At 41.4% G+C, this 19,070-nt stretch overlaps 1 protein-coding gene across 1 annotated transcript in view; it reads right to left on the bottom strand.

The window, feature by feature from the left end:
• LRMDA (leucine rich melanocyte differentiation associated) overlaps positions 1-19,070 on the bottom strand; it is a 572,901-nt gene that overhangs the window by 134,428 nt on the left and 419,403 nt on the right. The window lies entirely within an intron of this gene.

Here is a 19,070-nt window from a genome sequence, read left to right as displayed (position 1 = left end):
CATTAAATGAAGTCATGAAAGGTGAAAAAAGAACTGAACTGAACCCAGAGCCTTGGTGGGGGTGGGGGTGGGAGAGGGTCAATAGGGAGACAAATGGATAATGAAGACCAAGAAAGAGTGATCTCACCAGGAAAGAACAAAGAGAGACCAGTTACACAAGCCAAGAGAAGAAAGAATATTAAGAAGGAAGGGGTGGCCAGCAGTGTCAAAATACTACATCAAGATCAAGGATAGTGAGGGCTGAGAAAAGGCCATCAGATTTGACAAAATGTTAAAGGTGACGTTGGAGAGAACGGTATCAGCAGTGTGGTGGGGTAGGAATGCTGATTGGTTGAGTGAGTGGAGGTAATGAGCATAGATTATTAATGACTAATAATAATAATAATAATAAATTTGTAATAATTTGCAAGCAAAGGTAAGAAGAGATATAAGACAATAGCCTGAGGGGATGGCAGGATCAAAGGGGAAAGTTTTTAGGCTTTTTCTGTTCTGTTATGTTTTTAGGATTGAGGTATTTTGGAAGGTATAGAGGTAGGTATTGGATAGGCCTCCTTCAGGTATGATTTGTATTAGTTTATCTCTGAAGTCCCTTTACCCAGGTGATTCAGGGATCTCACAGGCAACATAGTTAAAATGACCTCTGACCCTTCTAAAAACAAATACTGTGGGAAAGAAATCGGATTTTGGTTAATCCTAGAGTGCATTTTAAAAGCATCATGATTCTGGTAGAAAAACCTGGGTCTCAGAGGTGCCAGATATCAAAGACAAGGTAAATCAATGTCTCCCATGTCTGTTTAAAAAATACTGTTGAAGTTTCCTTGACCTACCCTCCCTCAGGGGGAAATTCCTTTTTTCAAATAATGCAATGATACCCCAGGCCTTAATTTTTGAATTTCCATATCAATGTCCTGACCCATCTTGGGAAATCACAGAGCTAAATAAGTGTTGGAAAGATTACTACAGGGGCTCTAAACCAGTTATCCAACCCCATAAACATTTTAAGCCACCACTGTGTTTGTCCCAGGCTGGGTTCTGGCCTCAGCTGAGTTTTTTTGATACTACAAGATCCCCTCTCACAGGGAAGCAAAGGGCAAGGCAGGATCTACCCTAATTCAAAAAGAAATTGAATGCCCAGAATCACTGGGTTCAGCAGTACTAGAAATAGAGACAGGCCTCAGGAACTAGCATGAAGGCCTGGGAGAAATCAGATATCAAATAGAATTAAAGTCAACCTGTCTGGGCCTTCTGCCCCCTTATCACGCTTGGAGTAGTCAACCACCATATATCAGGGGACATTTCAAGACAGGAAACTCTTTGGAACTGAATGAATGTTTATCAGTCGGAAAGAGGAAAGAGAACAGATCAGGGAAGGAAAAACTAGACTATCCTGGTCCGGGGAAGAAGTCTAAGGATGAGGATGTAGGACAACCATCAAGACTATTACATCCTAACAGCAAACAAGCCTCTTTGCTCCCATACCTCTCACTCTCTTTCCCCCACATTTTTTCCTTGAAGAAGATGGAGCAAGAATGTGAAGTCCCTGATTTCTTCCAATTCTAACAACTAGAAAAGACAGCCTGTCTAAAATGGTGACAAAACCCACATACAACTAACAGCTTCTTCACCAGGGCACTGCTGGCTGCCCACTTTGATTAGCTCTCTGCTGCTTTGGAAGATGAGGAGTATTCACTTTGGAAGCATAAGGAAAAAGAAAAGGAACTGAGAAGATCTTGACAGTTGTTAATAAGACTCCTGACACCATTTACTCTCCTTAGTTTTCATGGGGTTTAAATTAAAAGAAAATCACTCAGTGATGGAGGGGTCAGATGATAACAAGTTTATTAAGGAAGAACTACACACTCTAATCTGGTGACTATATTAGAGGAAAGACATCATCATTACATTGCCAAGTACACATGTACACATGTCTGCTTCTCAGATTCTATACAGCACTTGGCATAATGCTTGGCACACTGGTGCTTTGAGATGTTTATTGATTCACTACACAAGCACTCATAATAATAGCTAGATTTTATAAAGCCCCTTAAGGTATGCTAAGGGCTTTAGAAGTGTGATCTCATTTGATCCTCACAATGAGCCTCAGAGGTGGGAGTTATTATTTTCCATTTTACAGATAAAGAAACTAAGGCAAGACAGAAGTTAAGTGTCTTTCCCAGCTAGTAAATGTCCAAGGGTGGATTTGAACTCGGGTCTTCCTTGCCTCCAGGTCTACCACTCTAAATATTGTGCTACATAGAGGCAGCACATTATTAATAACAGTAATAATAATAATAACCACAATTGATTATATTTATATTTAACTTATTTAGCACTTTAAAGTATGCTAAGGGATTTCTACATGTTATCTCATTTTCAAATAGTAAGGAGAAGGCTGGCTTTGGGCATAGGAACTCCTGCCTCTGACAGATACAGTTTGTGTGACCCTGGACAGACAAATCACGTAACCTCTTTACATCACAGGAATATTACTAGGAATGTAAATTTCATTCCCATTCCAAATTTAGATCAATTAAGAGAGTTTCCAAATTGGGAATTCCCCACATTGATAATACAACTCCAAATCACCTCTCCCACCTCCAAAAAATAGATAAGAAAGAAAAATGTAGCTTGATGTAAACCCAAGAATAATGATTTAAAGGCATTCATCATAATCAGAAAACAACAATTTGATTTGAAGGCAGATGCCAACTAGTTCCTATATAGAGCTAGTTAGGTGGCAAAGCAAATTAGAGAATCGGGCCTGGAATCAGAAAGACCTGAGATCAAATCCAACCTCAGATAACTGACTAGCTTTGTGACCCTGGACAAGTCTCTTCATCTCTGCCTCAGTTTATTCCCATTAGCAAAATGGGAATAATGACAGTACCTACCTCCCATGGCTGTTGCAAGGATCAAAATGAAATGATAAATGTAACAGGCATCCATGTAGTAATCTCTATAAATGTAAGCTGTGGTGATGAGGAGGGTGATCCCATTTACTAGAGAAATCATACCAACTAGTCCAGGCCTCCTCACCAAAAAAAACCAAAAAAAACCCCCCACAAAATAGCATCATGATCCCTATCTGGGTTGGTAATTTCAATAAGGAATAACTTATTTCTATTTCCCAGACTGTTCTTCAGAGTGGTACTGATTACCAGATAGAGAGAGGTTTGCTCTTTGCCCAAGTCAACAGCTGGGTAGCCACCAGGTGACAAACATCAATACGAATCTCTGGAGCCCATCTGTAACATACCCTGAGACAAGCACTGCTCCACCTGATTGTTCAGGGAACATTCTGCCAGCCCTCCCCATGGACACCACTAACCCTGCTCCTTAGCTGCTTCCTTGCCCCATAAGTGGTCTGTTCCATGTTTTCGGCTGCCATTGTGAAATTCATTTCAATGTGGATACTGAAGCCTGATACTTTAACACTTGCCCAACAATGATTGGATGTGACACTGAGACAGAAAACAGAGAGTTGGGAGAGAAACAAAGAAACGTGAAGGCTGAGGCTCAGCCCACAGCTGCCTGAGCTGCTCTGTGCAGGGTCTGCCCATCACCACCAATGACTGTTAGTGGAAAGCCTAGTGTCACATTGATGGAGCACCCAGATCATTCATGTCAGAACTCCATTTGACTGGAAGAGATCAATCTTCCCTCTCAACCTAAAGAGAGGTGGAAAAATACACTGGGCCTTTCACTTGCCCCTTCTCCAATTTAATTTGGGCTTTCCACCTGCCTCTTGCCTCCCACCCACCCCTACTCCCCACTGATTCCTCCCCCTCCCATTTCTTCCTCTAAGCCCAGCAGAAAAATTGCTTCATTTTATTTTGTTTTTACTACAGTTCTAGGGAAATTACCTTTTCCTGAGGTTACTGATAACCCACAGTCTAGCATAATACTCTGTACAAAGTGGTTGCTCCATAAGAACCCTGCATTCAAAATGAGAAAACCTGAGTATGAATTTGGGCTCTGGCACCTAAAGACCAGGAAAGTGTCCCTTTCAAAGGAGGCTCAGGTTATAGATTCAGAGCTACATGAGTGCTTAAAAGCCAATTAGTCTGACCCCTTCCTTTTTGGTTGTGTTGTTCAGTCATTTCAGTCTTGTCTGACTCTTCATGACCCCTTTTTTGTTGTTTTGTTTTGTTTTTTGGAAAAGATCCTGGAGTGGTTTGTCATTTCCTTCTACGGCTCATTTTTTTTTTTTTTTTTAGTGATGCAATTGGGGTTAAGTGACTTGCCCAGGGTGACACAGCTAGTGAGTGTTAAGTGTCTGAGGCCGGGTTTGAACTCAGCTACTCCTGACTCCAGGGCCAGTGCTCTATCCACTGTGCCACCTAGCTGCCCCTCCAGCTCATTTTACAGATGATGAAACTGAGGCCAACAGGGTAAATTGACTTGCCCAGGGTCACACAGCTAGTAAATATTTGAAGCCAGCTTTGACCTGAAGAAGATGAGTTTTCCTGACTCCAGGCCTGTCACCTGGATATCTTAACCCTTTAATTTTACCAATGAAGAAACTGAGACCCAGAGAGGTTAAGTGATTTGCCAAATATTTCATAAGCACTAAGTGGCAGGAGTGGGATCTGAACCCAAGAACTCTGATTAAAAAGGTAGTGATCTATCCACTCTATAACACAGTACAGAACCTAAATATTCTTACCTGTAAAATAGTAATGCTTCCACTTCCTGATTCCCAAAGCTATTGAAGAAAGGGGCTAAAGAAATGGAGGTTATTATCATTAATATTATTTCACAGGGGGGCGGCTAGGTGGTGCAATGGATAGAGCACCGGCCCAGGAGTCAGGAGTACCTGAGTTCAAATCCAGCCTCAGACACTTAACACTTACTAGCTGTGTGACCCTGGGCAAGTCACTTAACCCCAATTGCCTCGCTTAAATTAAATATATATATATATATAATTTCACAGGACCTATTCTCACATCAATTAAGTGAGACAAATATTAGATGCCAAGAACTATTCTAGAACTATTCTTTCCCTATCCTACCAGAGCTTACAATGTAATGAGGGGAAATGTGTGTGTGTGTGTGTGTGTGTGTGTGTGTGTGTGTGTGTGTGTGTGTATGCGATGTGGCAGGACAAGATGGCCTCTGTGGTCCCCTCCAGCTCTAGAACACACCCCCAAATGCTCATTCAGCCTTTGCTACAAGACTTTCACTGAGGAGTCACCCACGAATTCTCAGGGCAGCCCAATATACTTCCAAATAATTCTGTTAGGACTTTTCTTTTCTTGATATCAAGTCTGCACTGACCTCTTTACAGATTACACCCATTGTCATGATGTCTGTCCTTTAAGTCCAGAGAGAACCCCTCTAGTCCATCTTCTTTATATATGATGTCCCTTCAGATGTGTCCCAGGAGACAGCTCTTCTGTCCCTCTAAATTGTCCCTTCTCCAGGCTAAACATTCTTATTCCCTACTGATGTTTGAAAAAAAGAAAGTGAATTTTATTTTTTTATTTTTTATTTCTGGGAGAAGCAAATGATCACTGAAAGCACTGGGTAATTTCCCAAATATAATGCACAGTCATTCTCCTCTTCTTATTCAGTTCTGGGGGCAGTTGATGGCACATTACAGTGACGTTCCAAAGTATGTGAAATTGCTAAAACATCACTCTGATCTGTCCCTACAAGTCTCTGCTGTAGTCTACACCACTTATTCTCAAGGTGTGGCCTATGTACCCTTGGTGGTTGTCAAGACTCTTTCAGGGGGTCCGTAAAATCAAAGCTATTTATTAATGATACTATGCTGTTTTAATTTCTCATATGATCAATATTAGCTGTAAAACTCACATAAACAAAAGCTCTTTGAGGAGTAGTCAGTGATTTTTAAGGATGTAAAAGGGTCCTGAGACCAAAAAGTTTAGGAACTGCTGGTCTAGACAATAGGCATTCTTCATCCACTGGATTTTTCCTGGCCAGCTATTTTGAGTAACTGTGAATGTCATTTATGAGGCCTTGATATGTTCTAGATATTGATACAACCAGCCCAGTAACATCTGCAAATAGAAAGTCCATTTGGACCCAGTGGTAAACATTCAGTATGACTATGACAGACACCTTCCAGGAGCATACAGCCAGTAAAATGTAAGGGTAGGGTCTGTCTTTATTTTTGATGTTATTTTCCAGCACCTAATGGGATGCCTCTTCATCTGTTTCCTCCTTTTCCATCTCCTTTTCCTTCTCTTCTTCCTCTTCATCTTCTTCCTCCTTCTTTAATATTAATTATACCTAGGATTTACATAGCACTTTAAGGCTCCAATATTTTATTCTCATAACAACCCTCTGAGGTAGATGTTATTGACATCCCATTTTACAACAGAGGAAACTGAGTCCCAGCTAGGTTATGTGGCTCCTCAGGATCATATAACTAGTAAATGTTTGAGACGAGATTTGAACTCAGGTCTTCCCAGAGTTAAGTCCAGAGCTCTATAGACTGCCACTTAGCTCCCAAGGGAAACCACATGGTCCAATGGAATGAGTGCTAATTCTGGAATCAAGAGAATATGGGTTCAAATACCTGTCCTGGGACTTAACACCTATGTTACACTTGGCAAGGCATTCTAACCACCTCAGGCCTCTATATCCTCAAATGCATAATAAGGAGGTTGAACTAGTTGTCCTCTGAGGTCACTTCCAGCACTAGGTCTATGGCCCCTTTATATTTAATAGACACTCACTAAATGAATTGAATATTTACACTCATTTTATCCCTCACTTGCTATTAATAATCAGAAGAACAGCCATTTCTGTTATTTCATCCATCAAGGACTCTTATAAAATTGACAAGTGCATCTTAAAGCCTCTGAGGCGGCATGTTCTGAATATTACTCTATTGAATCAAATTGTATTTTTTTTATTAGTCTACAAAGAGTAAGCAAAGACAGATCTTGTATTTTCTGCACCTTTCAGCCCATTGTGTGACTGTCAAGACTCTGTTAAAGATGTGACCTTCGGATCACACACTTTGATTAATATTTCCTCTGCATGTTAAGACTTCTCTGAGTTGTTTTGTTCACATCTGGTCTCTCCTTTTACAAAGTAGAAAGATACTTCCTCAAAGCACTATCTGTGCCTACTTGGGAGGAAACAGAAGCACCCCAGCCTGCTCTCACTTCCTTACTCCTTCCTTTTTCTGCTTGCCCTGAAGAAATCGCTCAGCACCAGTAATGAGAGGATGCAGCTGCTAATTTTACAACATAAATCATAAACTTAATACTATGGCTAAAAGTGATACCATCAGCCTTTTCTCCTCCAAGGCTGCTAGATCTCAGTCAATTACTTAGGTGCGAAGATTTAAAGACTTCAGAAACCACTTCTTCACAAGAGATGCTTTTTCGATTAGGAATTTCCACTCCCCTCCACCCAAATTGTCTTCTCGCTTCCCTGAAACCATAGCCTATTCCTGACATTCTGAGAAGGGAAGGTTGAGGGGAGGGGACCAGTAATTAACAGAGAAACATTAATATACATCCCATTACTATTATATATGCTGGAAGATATACTGCAAAGGGCAAAATGAAACACACACACACAATAAAACAGCAATAGAGAGAAATACACACCGTTTCAGACATATTTTTCAAGCTGTTTAAATATGAAACAAAATCTTGCCAGGCTCTGAGTTTCCAGCTGTTATGATATCATAAGATAAATTTACAGCTACAGAAACAGCATGTTTGCTTGGATAAAGTATGGAAATATAAATGTTTCAAGTGTTAAAACTGTCCAAACAAATTAGTTTAAGTAAAAATAGTTTAATCTGATTTGGTTCTTTCACATTTCCTTTCTTTTTATAGTGCTCACGAGCCTGCTTCCATCGGCACAAATAGGCGGGTGAGCGTCCTTCTATTTCCATAGGAAGCATTTATGCAAGTTGGAATTGAAGCGGGCATAAAGGAAGGAATCTAGTGGCCCCTACACAGGCACACGTTTTTGCTCTATTAATTACCATCCTAATTCAGTCTCCTAATGAGGGAAGAAAGACGATGCATGCAGAGGCCGAGGCAAGAAATCGGATTTGTGTGCCCATCTTGAGGTTTCATCTTGGGCTCAAATGAAAAAGGAGTTTCTTTCCACAGTGACTTTGAAAAGAATAGAGTGGTGATTAACAGCAATATTTTTTTTAATGAAACACAGCCCTTCGTCCCTGTCATCTTCTGACCATCCTCGCTCGTCCGCTGCTCCCTGACAAGAAGAATAATAATGGTCATACATCACTGCCTTGCAAGTCCAATCATCTAAATCTTCCCTTGCTGCAGCCTCTGAGACTCAATTACTTTATTGACATGCAATCTTCATAAGGGGAGAAATATTGTGCATGTAAGGTCACTTGGTTATGAAGACATATTATCATATTATCTGCATGAGGGTTGTGGGGCTAAGACCTGACAGAGCTAATTATAATGGTACATGATAGAGAGCTCAGTACATATTATTTGCTTGGTTGCACTAAAGGTGAGCTAAGTCCATGACATCATGGGTTCCTGAAAAAATAATGCCCCTGCTTTTCAGAGGCTGTACCTATTTAGTCCCCTCTATTTTCCTTATTGGACCTGCCTAGACAATGAAAGGGATAGTTCAGTGAGAAAGAATCGTGGGTGGATCCCTCTGATCAGGGCCTAGAGCGTGGGAGTGAGTGTGAGTGTGTGAGAGAGAGTGTGAGTGTGTGTGAGAGTGTGAGTGTATGTGTGAGAGTGAGTGTGAATGTGTGTGTGTGAGACAGTGAGTGTGTGTCTAAGAGTGAGTGTGAGTGTGTGTGTGTGCATGAGAGAGAAAGGGGAGAGTTGTGTGTCTGTGAAATTGGCAGAATGATTCCAATTACCATTCATTATGCACCTTTTATACTGACTCTTCTATCTAATACCACTAGGGCTTTGGACAAATCAGATCATCTCTTTAGGCCTTGCTTTGTACACCAGTAAAAGGATGAGATATGACCTCTAAGGTCCTTTTCAAGTCCTATCACCATAGTAGGCCCTGGGAAAGAGAGAAAGATGCGGCATAGGCCATGTCCTTATATAACTAAACATCTAATAATGGATCTGAAGAGCATACAGAAATAATTTTAATACAGAAATATAAAGTATTAGATAGATCATGATATGAACATAATCAGATAAAATCAACATGACTATTGTCTCTTTGTAAATGGGTTATTATTCCATTCTCTATCCTTATGCAAAATCAAAGTACCCTCCTCCTCCCCAGCTACCATTGCCACATGGCATCTCCCACTATTAGACTGAAAGTTGTTTTTTTTTTTTAAGAGTAGCCACTGTCTTCTTCTGTGTATCCCCAGAGCTTAGCACACTGCTAGCATAAAGTGCTTGTAAATGTCTAGTGTTCATTCATTACCCCCCCCCTTTTTTTGTGTGTGGCAATGAGAGTCACACAGCTAGTAAACATGAAGTGTCTGAGGCCAGATTTGAATTTAGGGACTCCTAAATACAGGGTCAGTGCTTTATTCAGTGCTCCACCTAGCTGCCCCTAATTCATTCACTTTTTTTTTTTTGGTGGGCCAATGAGGGTTAAGTGACTTGCCCATGGTCACACAGCTAGTTAAGGCCGAATTTGAACTCAAATCCTCCTGAATCCACTGCACCACCTAGCTGTCCCTATTCATTCACTCTTTTTTTTTTTTTTTTTTTTGTGAGGCAATTGGGGTTAAGTGACTTGCCCAGGGTCACACAGCTAGTAAGTGTTAAGTGTCTGAGGCCAGATTTGAACTCAGGTACTCCTGACTCCAGGGCTGGTGCTCTATCCACTGCGCCATCTAGCTGCCCCTTATTCATTCACTCTAAAGTAAGGTTCAAGTACTTTGCAAAGTCTGAGGAAGTAAACCTCCCAAGAGACAAAGAGATATTCACTGGATAGAGGTGAAAGATTATGGGTGTGGAGCTCTGTAATGCTCTACTTGGATAATGTGATGGTTAGTTTTGCTGACTAGCCTGTTTCCTCCCGCCTCTCCCCAACTTTTCTATTTTATTATTTTTTAATGTAACTGGTAGTTCTCTGGATAGGGGAAGGGGATAAAGATATATTGAGAAACTGAAGTAATTTAAGAGCAAAGATATCAGTGAAAATAAAACTAAAGAAGACCATTCATATCCAAGCTCTGATACTAACTGACTGATGGCAAGATGCATAGAATCATAGACGGAGAGCTGAAAATGACCTTGCCGATCACCTACGTCAAAACCTTTCATGTTGCAGGTGCAGATGCGGAAAAGTCATTTAACCTCATACTTTTTGTTCCTCAATTTGTAAATTCTAAGCTTCCTAGAAACAAGGCGCAGTAGCTTTTCTCCCCAGGTCATTGCATGAAAAGAGTTCTATAAACTTGAATGAATTATATGAATATTAGTTAAAATTCCAGGAGAAAGAATCAGAGGAAAGCTTCAAAGAGAAAGAGGAGGAATTTTATTGGGTCTAGCATAACATATGTAGAGAATCACGTGAGTAAAAGCATGAAGGCAGGACATCCTGACATAAGTATGGGAGACACTGAATAAACAGATTAGCTGAAGCATAGAGTACAGTACATGGTGAATAATGTAAGATAAGGTTGGAAAGGAAGGTTTGGGTCAGGATGTAGAGGAGCTTGAAAGGCAAGCAATAGGGTGAATTGATAAATGGATGGATGGATAGATGGATGGATGGATGGATAAGCATTTGTACCAAATACAGTGCTAAATGCAGGAGGTACAAAAGTAAACATGAGAAAGTCCATGCCTTCAAAAAGCTTATTAATTTTTGCTTTTTTTCTTTTCCCTTTCTTTTTCTTCTTCCTTCCTTTGTTTCTTTATTTTCCTTCTTTCATTCCTTCCTTCCTTCCTCCCTCCCTCCTTCCCACACTGGGTCTCTTTATCTCATTCAGGCTGGAAGTACAGTGGTCCCTGATACCATTACTGTTGATTATAGAAGCTTTGTCCTGTTCAGTTTCCCTCTTCTTAGACACCCTGGTGTCTCCCCACTCCAGGGGTCTCAACTCATTGGTGTTGGACTCTGTGCGGACATCTGATTGACTTTTAGCCTGAGTGTAGCTATCTACCAGCCTCAGCCTCCCCAGCAGCAGGTACTATAAACAGGCACAACCAGGTCCATCCAGAAGTTTATATTCTAATATGGAAAAACAAAACATACAGGGGAGAGTAGCCGGCAAAGGATGTTCTGGTCTAGGAAGTCGAAGGGATACTGAGCAGAACAACAGGACATTTTAGTGACATACCCTTCCCAGGGAGAACAGTGCTGTCAGTACGATAACAGCTCTCTTAGCAGGAAATGGAAAGGGAGTGGGGAGAAGATGGGAACAACAGTGAGCATGTATGATCCCAGGGAGCTCAAGAGGTAATTTGCTTAGCTCTCCCCAGGAATGTTCTCTGAAGGTCCAGAATGGAGAAAGGATCAGCTGTAATCAATTAATGAATCTGTGTTAGCTTCAGTGAACCCCTTCCTTGGTACAGATTGCCACCTAGCCATACCTTTTCACCTGGTGTGATTGTTGGCAATAATCTCCCTCTGATCATGCACAGAAGAGATAACCAAAGTACTGTATGCCTGCCTATAGGTAGATTGTAGATTATAGGTAGATAGCTAAGGACAATCTTAGCTTGAAGTTTGTGAACATTATACATACATACATATATATATATATATTTCAATATAATTGGTTGATCTGTATTATTATTTTATGCATCTGAACACATCATTTTGAGACTGTGCCCCTTAGGCTTCACCAGAGACCATGACACACACACAAACCTTCCAAAGGCCGACTTACTTATTTTTCACATTTCAAAGGTTCTAGCAGCATCCTATGGCTATGCATCTGTTATCCCTAATCCAGGCTAGATGGCCAGCTCACCTTCTTTTCCTATATTTCCTGACTTATGGTTCCCTTAGGTTTGATGGGATCCCGGTTTTGAGGATATAGAAGGATTGTTTCTCCAGGTAGATGGGAAGTAGAACTGTGTATCCTATTTAGACAAGGTTTCAATTCCTTTTTCTTACAAAGGAAAATAGAGACTGGAGAAGATTCAAGAGAGAAAAGACAAAAAAAGGTGGGGGGTGTGGGATAAATAGGTCAAATAAGAAGGCTACAAGTCTTACCCCACACTGGTGGAGAGCAAGTGGTCTTGCTCCAGCGTGCGTGGTTCCTTCTAACCTCCCTGGCAGAGATCTGGCCAGGACTTGGAGCCCTTGGAGAAGGGTCTGTTTCTAAGGCAGTTACTTTAGCTTTCACCACCAGACATATGCTGGCGTTCTGATGCATTTCTGGAATGCTCACACATCATCTCGCTTGCCTTATGCCTCCTCCAACCACAAGACATGTGTCTTATCCTGAAACCAGGCAGAACAGCTCCTCTGCAAAGCCTGCCAGGGAGAGGTACTGAGGGAAACCTGCCAGACAAGCTCCTGGGGGCTCACAGCCCCCACATGTGTAGGTATAGTAGGTCTGAAAAACAAACTTGGGTGGATTCGTACATTCTTCTGCCTCCATGCGGTTAATCAGGGACCAGGTAGCCAAAAGCACATTTTCTAAGTATGGTCACACACCAGCATCTGGGCATGGGGCCCTGCCCATGTGTGCTGGCTTAGAGAACTTTCTGCGAGCTGTCGAGATTTTTTGTTTGTTTGTTTTTATTTTTGTTTTGTTTTAAATACTAGTCAGGTGAAGATGGCAGTCCAAAGCTCAGACTCAGATGCTTTCCAAAAAGACTAACAAAAACAAAGAAGGCTGTGTCATTTCTAGTGCTCTTCGAAATTAACTAAACAAAAAGAAACACAAACCCTAATCTCAATCTTTTTGTAGGACTCCATGGCCTAACAGGAAGGAAGAAAATCATGACCATGAACAATCCATACCTTCCTTTACAATTAGATTTTACAATTACAATTACAGTTTTTAAGGAAAGGTTGGATGGCTATTTGCTGGAGATACTATAGAGGGAATCATTGATCAGGTGTGGATTGTTCTAAATGGACTCTGAGCTCTCTTCCAGCTCTTTGAGTTGTAGAGGTGAACTATGCTTAGGTATCGGTTGGACACAGTGGTTTCTAGGGTTCCTTAAAATTCTAAGATTCTGCTATTATTATCATTATAACTAACATCTTCGTCCTCATCTTTATCTTCCTCCTCATCCTTCGCATCATTATTTTAAGTGAGACCACCCAACCCCAACTAGGTAAGAACACATCTCAGTCAGTTTATCAGACAACTTAAATTAAGTGCCAAAGATGTTTGAAAGCAATGTGAAGAAGCATAATGATGTCAGGCGGTCTATTTCAGTTGGGCATGAGAGAAAAGGGCTCAGCTCCAGCCTTCTCCCTAACTCCTTTAACTGATGAAGTACCTCCAAGCCTTGGAAGAGTCCAGGTGAGTTTCCCATCTTCCCATCAGTGCCCTAAATGGCATCTCTGGATCAGCTAGTGGCAATGTCTCCACTGGGAACTAAGAAAAGATCAGACTCACAGTTTTGTGAGTAACCTGGAAAAGAAACTCTTGTCATGCCCAAGAGGAGATTATTGGAATTCAAACCAAGGTCTCCAAATGACCAGTCTGGGCATTTCAATTCTAGAGCTCCCCCAAATCAACAGGGTTTGTATTTGGGGCTGTGGTGGGGGAGTCATCCCTTGTGGTGGTCACTCTTCAAGGGAGAGGAGAAGAAAGAAAGTAACAATATCATCTATCATGTCATTAACCGTCTGACTCAGTCGGGTCGGATAGAAGACCAAATTTAAAGTTTGAGGATCTAGGCTTAAACCCTGGCTCGATAAATTCTCTATTTGACCTTGAGCAATTCTCTCTGTTTCTCTAGGCCTCTGTTTCCTCACCAATAAAATAACAGGATTAGATGAGATAACTCCAATGGCTCTTTCTAGCTCTAAATTCTAGAATTGGATGGCCCTTATCTTGGCCAGTCTGGGTGAATCAAGTTTTACAGCCCAATGCTGATTATAAAGGGGGTCCAGAATCGAAGGGTACAGGAAAACCCCCTTCAGGCCTATTTCCATCCGACATATGTGGTGTATCTTCACAAAACTCAAATGGAGGTGGGAGGGGTGGAGATGGGGTGGATAAAAGCAGGTCCTCAGACCCACCAAGAAGAAGCCAATGTAATGTGTCATGGTATTGGTTTTCATGGAGAATAGGTCAGTGAATCTTACACATGAGGGAACATGTGGTGTGCTAAGATGCGATGCACAATGAAGGATGGGCAAGTTGACAAAGTGTGGAAGGCATATGGCTTGGGAGGAGCACTCTGCTGTGACTGGAATGTAAGCAAATATGGTGATGATAATGTTCATTGGATACCATGCCCATCTTTTCTCTTTTTAGGGTGGGGGGGGGGAGGGATAGTGGTTAGGGGAAGAAAATTCTCCAGAAGTACTAACACAACTTAGAGCTGGGAAGGAAAGTCCCTTAGAGATCAGCAAACCCAATCCTTGCATTTTGCAGATTAAGAAATCGATGTCCACCCAGGGATAAAGTGACTGGCCTCAAACATATGGGCAAGTCTGTCTAGCCACTGTTTTCATTACGTACTCCCAGAAATCTAGATCTGAAAAGGATAACAACAAAAATCCTAGCATTTTCTTAGGGCTTTAAGGTTTGCAAAGTACCTTACAAATATCATTTTATTTGATCCTCATGACAACTCTAGGAGGTAGATAATATATTAGTGCCATTTTTTAGATGATGAAATTGAGGTGCATCCCCAAGGGCTTCCTAGCAGTGGCAGAGTAGAGATGAGTATTTTGAGGTGGTGCACAGAGCTCCAGATCCAAAGAGCACCACTGCAGAGGTCACTGGGACAGAGACTGGTCACTCTGGTAATGGGGAATCATCCCTGCCCCACTCCAGATTTCAAAGGAAGCTACAGTTAGCTTAGATAATCAGAAAAATCTTTCAGACTCCAAAGAAAGTAACTCCCATGGCAGCTAGGTAGCACACTTGACCTGGGGTCAGGAAGACCTGAGTTCAAATTTTACCTCAGACACTGTGACATTCTGGGCAAATTACTTAACTTCTGTTTGCCTCTGTTTTCTCAACTTTAAAATAGGGATAATTACATCACCTACTCTGCAGTGTTGATGTGAGGATCAAATGAGCTAATATTTGTAAAACACTTTGCACAATCCCCAGCACATAGTGGGTACAATATGAATCCTTATTACATGCCTTCCTTCTATTGATGCGGTAACTTAGTATTTCCAAACTCCAGATACTTAGGGACTCTGGGAATCCAGAACACATATAAGGAATGAGGTTTCTACAAATAGCTACAACATTGTGATAACATTGAGATTTTCAGGCAAGGAAAATTTGTGACTTTGGATCAGAGGTGACTGAGGGGAGGGGTCAAAGGCCCTAATTTCAACCTTTTGCCAACTTTCCCTCTAAAAAATATAGATGGGTTTGTTGTGTGTGTTCACAGGAATAAAATGCCCGAGACCAACTTGGGGACATCTCTCTCATTGCCAGTAAGTTGTTGGCAGTGTGGGGGCCAAAGCCACCAATCTATCCCCATTCTCAAAGCACTTCTTGTTTTAAACCCAGGTAATATCACACAACTAAGCCTCAACCATCAGTTATTTCTGAGTTTGGTGGAAGATAGAGAAAAATGAAAAGAATTCTCCTTTATCTCTGTTAGTACAGTCCTTCTTATCCTTCAAAGCCCTCAATGCCCTTATCCTCCTAGGAGCTTTCCCCAATAACTCAAAGTCAGTGTCTCTCCCCATTAATGCCCTTCTAGAACATATGTTTTTATGTCTGGGATTTGTTGTATATAATCAAATTATTAGAAAACTTGTATTAATCTCTGACAGTCTCTTATATGGAATCCTTGCTTCCCCAATAATGCTAGAACTTTGATGAAGGGTAAGACCATGCACACTCCACCACAACCAACATTGTTAAGTATCTTCAGGCTCAGATATCACTGTGCTAAAATACTGGGGAGTTCTAAGGTTTGTTCAAGAGGTCATAGTTTTCAAGTAAAATACACCACGAAGGGGGTGGTGGTGGTGATATGACCAACACAGGAAACTGGAATACACCGTATCACATGGCCATTTCATTAAATTACCTCCTTCCCCAAAAATATGTAAATATGACGCCTCAAACACATTCAAGGATTGAATTAACAACAGTGACTGGTGTACAGAGCTTTAAGACTGATGAATTGCTTTGTATACATTATCTCATTTAAGCGTTGTCCCTACCTTGTGAGGAAAGCACTACAAGATACTTCACCCCATTTTATAGATAAGAAAACTGAAGTTCAGAAAAATGAAATGTTTTGCCCATGGTAACTGAGCTAGTAAGTGTCACATAGGTTCCAAACCCATATCTCTCTTGATGTAAGAGCAGCAGCGCTCTTCCCACTTGACAAGAGTTAGATGGTTAATACTAAGTAAATTATTTCTAAATGTTGAACTAAAATTAAGGGAATATGCTAGAATGGGAAGTGTCGCTGATGGTAGCTCACTTTGTTTCAAATTCTTTGGTAACACAAATAGCAGAACATATTTCAGAGGAAGATTATTTCAAATGCATGAAGGCAAACAGTTTGGGGAGATGGAATGGTTCTCCAGGATTCTTTAAAGTGCAAAGGGAAGAGGTCATGGAGACTGGACCCAGCATTAATGAAGGCAATGTTTCTTTTGGATTTTGGCTCTAAGCAGAGACAAAGGCACCTCCAACTAGAAGCCAGCCTGAAGGCCCGGAGTCCGGCTGCTCTCCAAAAACAATGCCAGGAGGAAGCCTGGGTACAGATGCTGGAGCAACAGCCACCAGAGGTTCCATGACCATCGCTCATAAATCAAAGATCATTCTTGCTGCCAAAAACCCAGCAGCCTCAGCTTCCTGCAGAACCAGGTGACAGGGAGGGTGTCAGACCCTTGATGGGGGACCCACTGGGAATTCTAGAATCCCTTCCCCCACCAACAACAGCCAATCAGTTGCCAAGTCTCAACAATTCTGCCACTGCAACGTCACTCACTTCTGTCCCTCCCACTGACACTACCCCATCTCTCGCCCTCACCACCTCTCACCTGGACTACATTGCCAACAGATCTTCCTGCTTCTGATCTCTCCTTTTTCCAATTCATCCTCCTCACTGATGATGGAATGGTCTTCCTAAGGCCCTGGACTGACCATATGCCCTCCACGCTTGGAGACCCTAGTACCTCTTGGATAAAATGCCAACTCCTCAGTATGTCTCCAAAGGCCTCTTAAATCTCACTCCCATTTGCCCTCCCAGGCTTATTTCATCTTAGTTCCTTTTATGGCCTCTAATTTTCAGCCAAGTCCTTTTACCAGATAATTTCATGAACACAGCATTCCATTTCCCACCCATGTGCTTTTTAAATAAGCCACACTCCTGCCCTCCCACTGGGTCTGGAATGCACTTCCTCCTCCTCCTTGCTTTCTATTCGAAATGAAATCCACCCTTCCTTCAAAGCTCACTTCAGAAGCCCCTCTTTCCAGGAAGAACTACGTGAGCTTCCCAGATGTTAGGCCTCCCACTTTAAGCTATTTTGCATTCTCTTATCTGTGTTCATGTGGCACACCATCCAGGGAATGCATCGCTCTTTGAGGGAAGGGATGGCTTAATTTTTGGTTTTGGATTCCTGGGACCTAGAACATAGTAGGTGCTTTGCAAAATTCAAATAAAGTCAGAAGATACCTTATATGTTCACTTATTCATTCAATAATTAACATACATTTTTTGTTAAAATCCTGCCTCTGATACATGCTAGTTGTCATTTAATCTCTGCCTCACTTATCTCATCTGTAGAAAAAGGAGATAATAATACCTCCTAGGCTTGTTGTAAAGGTCAAATGATATAATATTTTAAAGTCTTGCAAAACTTATAGGTCTATGTAAATACTTATCATCATCATCATCTGAAAGTCTGCTTGCTATACTATGTACAGGATACCAAACTAGACATTGGACAGGGGGAGGTGGTAAAAAAAAAAAAAAAAACATGATTCCTATCTCCAATTAGCTTACAATAAAGTAAGGAGAATAAAACATAACACACACACACACACACACACACACATAAAAACATACAAGAACAACCTTAAATACTAAGCAGTATATGATATATGTCACATGAGTGGTTTAAGCTGATTACTTATAGGAGTACACAAATGAATGAATGGGCTGTATTAAGAGTGGGTTCCATCCAACTCATCAACAGATGCTGGAAGATGATTGATTAGGTGGTAAGGGAGATATTGGTTTAGGTAAGGTTTGGAATAGATGGTCTCTGGGGTCTCTTCTAACATTGAGTTCTCTTCTGCATGTGTCTATACCCACATTTAACTTTATTTGCCATTCATTTTACACCTAATACTGGTATCATGAGCATCTGATCTTATCTTTCTAGTCCTCATATTAACAGATCAGGTACCCAGAGGGAGGTTGGCTACATCTTCCCTTCTAGATGTACCCCTGCGAGGTTGGAGAATATATTTCTTTTTTTTTTTTTTTTTTTTTTTTAGTGAGGCAATTGGGGTTAAGTGACTTGCCCAGGGTCACACAGCTAGTAAGTGTTAAGTGTCTGAGGCCAGATTTGAACTCAGGTACTCCTGACTCCAGGGCCGGTTCTCTATCCACTGCGCCACCTAGCTGCCCCGGAGAATATATTTCTAATGCTTTTATCTCAGATCTGTAGCCTCGTATGTGTTCCCCAATTTTAACTGCCAGTGATCATCTCCTTAATTTCATTTTACCAGTTGACAACTGTGAACTTTTACAAAGTGGGCATTTTCTGAGAAGTAGAAACATTTCTCCCCAATATCCAGGGTCACACTGTTCCCCCATACCACCTTGGTCTCTGGGGAGAGTGGGCCCAGATGTAAAGTAGCTTCTAGCATTATTCCCACCAAGTTCCCTTATGATGGATGAGTTGCCATTCTCTCTTGGCTATCTCTGATCCATTTCTATGCTTGGTCAAGCTGGACCAGACTCCTCACCAGGCTTGGCTGTCTACAAAATTCAGCATGAACTCCGGTTCCAAGACTTCCA

Source organism: Dromiciops gliroides, chromosome 2, assembly GCF_019393635.1.
Source record: "Dromiciops gliroides isolate mDroGli1 chromosome 2, mDroGli1.pri, whole genome shotgun sequence".
NCBI classification, from domain to species: Eukaryota; Metazoa; Chordata; class Mammalia; order Microbiotheria; family Microbiotheriidae; genus Dromiciops; species Dromiciops gliroides.
This window is presented reverse-complemented; position numbering and strand designations above follow the sequence as displayed.